Below are 5,777 nucleotides of genomic sequence, written 5' to 3' on the forward strand. Positions count from 1 at the left end.
GAAACAAGATGGATTTCCGCATTAAGAAACATAAGTGCATCATCCAAAATTCAAAATAGCTCATACAGCAAGGATATGCCTTTCTCCAACCTTTCTCGTTCGCCATGTCAATTAATCTATCCAGTCTTTGAAGTTCTCTATTAATCCACTGAAAGGGAGAAAATGACCACTCGGTTAAAATGTCTAACAAACAAATCAACAGGTGAAATTAAAAGAGTATCTATAACAAAACATTTCTGAGAACCGAAAGTGCAGATTTTAGTGCAACCACGTAATGAGTATTGGGATACAAATAGTGGTTCAGACTTAACCGAAAACGAAGTTTATCTCAATTCGAAATGCAAACATTTTTAAGAATGTAAAGCATAATGTATAAAGTTGATCTGATCATGTAGCGCACTTACATGGCTCATTATCTCCCTGCGTAAACACCTTGCTTTCTCCTCAAGATCACCCTGTAAAATTCAGCACGTTAAGACAACTAGAGGAACCTTAGCACATAAGTCAGACAAAATACTCAGTTAAAACAAACACGCATATGCCTTATTAATTACCATGCCGCACCGACAATGCATGATCTAACTCAATAGGTCAATATATTATATTATTGTACTCGATGCCATCTACTCACATGTAGTGCAAATTCCTGTATTTTGTGAGCCTGCATTTCTTATAATGCAATCTTTCTAGATATATAATGCTCAAATTCTTAGACCGCTCATAGTCAGTCCTTGCACTTGACTCCAAATCCGGAAAGGCTCAAATAATTCATTATGTTTATATAAACTAATAACCAATAGTAAAACTATATAGTATATCAATTCTCCTTTTTTAGTACTTTATTTTGCCAACAGCTTAATTGGCAAAGGATCGGTTTCAAGTCAAATCTACTTAATTAGATGAAAACTTTACAAAATACACATTTAGAATGGTGAAATTGAGACAGCAAGAAATATACAGATATCTATGAAGTGATAACTACAGGGAATGGCCTATGAATAGGAGAGTAATTCTCTCCAGTATTGTTTGCTGCTAGTATCACAAGTACAGAACTGAAAGAATTTGTAATTTTCATGTCTTTCAATTCTCGTACTCGTAATTGGAAAGTTAAACAAAAGAAGATTTTGTTACGATTGGAAATAAACCTTTTTATTTAATCCATAATTATGGGAAAATGCATAAATATATTCCTAAAAAGAAGGGGGTCAGGCCAGACAAATAATAATCTGTGGCGCGTTTGTAATCTAGTTTCTGTGGTGTGTGGGGTGCGAAAGCTCAAACACAGAATGCTAAAGTCGAACGTAACCTGTTACTTGTCCAAGCTGGTACAACTTTTTATGCATGTGGAAACTATAATCTTTGCGGTCATTATTTATTCTAACAAAACAGCCAATAACTTTACTTTCAAATGTATCTGGCTCCTTAAGTAGGTGCAACCTCAAATACATTAGATTAATGTTATCACAAACAAGAGAAGCAAAACATCTCTTGTTTAATTCTGGAGTACGCTTCGGGGCACTGGACTGATAGCTTGCAATACCTGCTTTCTTTGTCATAACTGAATCACTATTATCCTCAGAACTAGCAAGGGCTTCATCCTCCGATATCATGTTCGCAGCAATATCCCTTTCTAGCAAGTAATGTATCTTGTTGTACCTCACTTTTGATTTCCTAAACAAAGGCTGGAGCTTTTCATCACATATGACAAGTTTTTTCTTATCTTTTTGCAATAGATCATTTTGTCGAATGTAGTTCTTCACAACATCAGCAACACCATATTGATCTAGAGTTTCTGATGTATCTTTCCCGATTGATGAAAGGAATTCAATGAGCTCTTTCGAACCCCAGCCTACAAATCCATTCCTCCTTGACTTAGCTCCCTTCCGGAAAGATTTTATTTTCATTGTCATTCCATTTAATTTGGCTCGGGAAGGCGGTCTTCATCACTATCATCACTGTGGCCCACAAACTCATCATCCGAGTTACGATCTTCATCATGAAGTTTTTCTAATCTGGATCTGGTTTGCAGTTTTGGCCTCTTATCAGAATAGCATATGCTTCTTCAAGTTTATCCAGAGTCATGCCCTCCTTGTCTCTAACTATCTCCCAATACTCCTTGAATAGAAATTCATAAGTTGCCCTGTCATTGAAATCGGCCCTCTCCTAGAAAATGCAGAGTTACTACCATTATTATATGTAGATGTACAGGGGGAGTGAGAATAGCACAGATACTACATGTCATGGACTGCCTTCATTCAAAAAGATCATCTCCAAAATTTAAGGTACCCTAGGTTAATTCTACAAGGAAACTTATTTAAAATTGTGAAAGAAAAAGCACCTGCTAAATAACATTTGCAGGAACCAGCTACAATCACAAGCAATCAATTACTTGCAGCACAGAAGGGTATAAGAAATCTCCAAACAATATCGACAAGCAAATACTACAAGACCATAGACAACAAATTATTCGTAGCACAGAAGCTTATAAGAGATCTCCAGACAATGGAATCCAAACAAAATAGCTAAAGTCTATCAATACTTGGCTGAGGTAAGGTAACTAAAAAAATGTAAATGCTTGCATTGAGCCAAAATCCCAAGATTTAGACTATCATAGACTAATTTTCAAAAAAAAAATCAAAACAAATAATACAGAAGCAACTAAATTGTAAGAAGAGTGAAATGAACTTGTGGTCCTTAAAGGTTTACACTTTTCATGCATTCTCACACAGGTCAATAAACTCCCAAATTGAGGATCTGGGTTTTATGGACCAACGTGAGAGTCTGGGAAAAGTTGAAGCACCAGTGCATTTCATTCTTTGAAAGAAACAGGCCTGTCAGCATCAGTTGTAGGAACTTCCTAAAGCTGCAATCAAATAACAAGCAATGTATAATCCTATATGGTTTGTTCATTAAAAAGTAAGGTAATGATTTCTCGAATTTCACCAAGCCAGTCTGATCCTGGACAGAGTCACATGCACTTTCACAACAATGATGCGCACCCCCTCTCATAGCAAGATTAAAGAAAGGTCAACTAAATGCTCACCACAAATAAAATTCTTCATTTGAATTGAGGATGTCGCTATCTTTCCCCACGCACACAGGATGGTAAGCTTTGTGGCAGCTCCTGGAAGAAACAAGAAAGATGAAATAATTGGTTAAAATCTCGGGAACACGAAAATGGACTACAGCAATAAAAACAGAGTGACCCACCGCCCTAGAGATGAATTAATAACGGCATGACACCGAGGGATAAGTCAACATCAATTGTCCCAGTGGCGGAGCCAGAAAAAAATTGTAGGTGGGGCGAGACTAAACCAATGGTAAGAACGCACCAATTCGTACTGCATTCACATATTGTAAAAGCTTCAATTTTTTAAACAACTTTTCCACCTATCGAATCGGTAGCTATGCCACTTCCATGTGTGCTTAGGCGGGTGCCACTTGAACGGGCACTCAAGCTTGAAAAAAAAAATTCTTCAAGTCTACGTAAAAATTAACATGCTCTACTACCAAAGAAGTAATCGAATTGCAATTTGCAAATGCTTCCCATCAGACAATAAAATCTAATAGAACAAACATACCATTTGTGTTTGGTCTTTGGCGTGCTGCTGCTGGCACATCATCCAACTTCCGCAACTGCCAGAAGCCCAGAACTACCCTGCTCCTGCTCCGCCTCCACAAGTCCAGATGCTTGCTCGCGGCCGCGTCCAGGCGTAGCGCCGGATTGCTGCTCCTTTTGCTCCATTAGGTTGCCACGCGCGTCGTACCCAGTAACCACGCCCCGCCCTGCCGCTCCCGCTCGGCCGGTTGAGCCTGCTCCGCGCCGCCAGCCGCCGCTCTTGCTCTGCCGCGATGGAGAATCAGGATCGATGGAGAGTGTCGACGGGGAGTGGGCTATCATTGACTTGGGCTTCCACCTTTGTGCTGCAGTTGGGCTGGCCCAGCAAAAAACGTGACCGGGGGCATCATCTTCTTCTCGTGCCGCGGCTCGCTCGTCCTCCTCGTGGCGGCCGACGCCCGCTCGACAAAAACACGGAGGGGAAGTGGTCGGCCATGGTTCAATGGAGGTAGTGGGGGTAACGGGGCCAGCACGCCGGTAGCTGGGGCGGCCGCCCCACCCCGCCTACATGTGGCTCCGCTCCTGAATTGTCCAATTCAATGGTACGCGATCAAACTTTAACTACACGACAACCTCGATGAGCTCGCTAATTACAAGGCGTAACACCTTAACGGTCACTGAAATTGGATGAGCGAGCCAAAAAAACATGCCTAGCACATTTTTCATTAGGAAGAAGAGAATTACAACGATATAATTTCAGGAGAGATCCAAATCGCGGAGTTATAAGAACCACCACCTATGACAAACAACAGAAGCACAATAATACTAAAAGGAAACCACCACACTGCCACCACACTAAACGTGATCTAAGACGACTGAAACCTGCAGGAGATAAGGACACCATGAACACATGCACATCACCGATAGCCTAACAACCCGGAGCCAATGGAGATAGAGCGAGAATGTCAAGCAAGATGATGCCTCCAAGAGGGAAAGCGACACCAACGCTGCCATCGTCCGTCTGCCCATGGAGGAGCTGACCAAGTCTTCACCTGGTAAAACCAAATGGATTTGGTGGCCACAACAACACCCCAGCGAGGTGAGCAACGTTAAGGAACGCAACCGTTGTCCGCACCGGCGAATGCCGGGCAAAGCTTTCGCTAAGGTCCCCAAAACCAACTCCACGCAACCGACCACCAAGGCCCGGATGAGAGGCAAATCGATGAGATGGTAGCGAGCAGTCCACGACGACGACAATGGGGAACATAAGCAGATCAGCGACCGCCATCTCGATGACAACCATCAGCAGAAGAGCGAGCAACCCACTATGGTAGGGCGGGAGGCTTCGGCGACAAGTGGGTCATCCACGGGCCATCCATGAAAAGCGACCGGAGCATGACCAGGGTGAGGTGGGGTGAAGTGAGGGGGGAAAGGAAGGGAAGAGTAGGGGAAGGGGCCGACGAAGAGAGACCATCGACCATGGTGTGGGGCGAGGGGACGTCTTCCACTGATGAGCACACCGCGTAGGTTGACCATGCCCATGAGCCCCACCGCACCAGATCCAGGAGCGGAGCATGACCCCACCAAGGGCGCTGCCTCCACGCCCACGTGTGGCCGCTCGGCGACCCCCGCGACCTCCACTAGTGGCGACTCCCGCGACGCGCCCAAGAAAAGGCCGAGCCATGCGGAGGTGGCCGCGATGGTGTATGGGTTCCCGAACCCGCAGTACACCGCGCACGCGTCCCACGACCCACCGCCGGCCCCAAGCATGGTAGTGGAGGAGGGGTAGGCGGTTCCCGTGCCTGCGAGCCACCCCACGACGGAGGGGGAGAGGGAGGCGGAGGCGAGGCCCCACCGGAATTCGACCACCAAGCATCGCCCGTCGAAGCCTCGGCTTCGGCAGTGGCGGAGGCAGGGAGCAGGGATGGCAGACCTAGCCTCGGCTGCCTGAGCCGCCGCACTTCCCGCGTCCTCCTCGTGCCACGGTGGCAGTGCCCCCACGCGGCATCCCATGCCACCACGCCAGCGGTGGCGGCGCCGGGTCAGCCTGCGTGTCTGGGATCTGGAGGAGGCATCCAGGCGGCGGCGGGCGGTTGGGCCGATGGCGCAGCGGAGCACGAAGAGCCAAAGGCGCAGCGAAGGGGGAGCGACGCTCCGAGCCTTGGCGACAGCGGCGACAGCTAGGGGATCTAGGGTTAGGGGTGGGTGTAGCGGAACT

General features: G+C 45.9%; 1 pseudogene; it reads right to left on the bottom strand.

Annotated features, from left to right (window-relative positions):
* LOC101758757 lies at positions 1 to 5,572 on the bottom strand (annotated as a pseudogene).
* Positions 5,573 to 5,777: the final 205 nt, after the last annotated feature.

This window comes from Setaria italica, chromosome III, assembly GCF_000263155.2.
Source record: "Setaria italica strain Yugu1 chromosome III, Setaria_italica_v2.0, whole genome shotgun sequence".
NCBI classification, from domain to species: Eukaryota; Viridiplantae; Streptophyta; class Magnoliopsida; order Poales; family Poaceae; genus Setaria; species Setaria italica.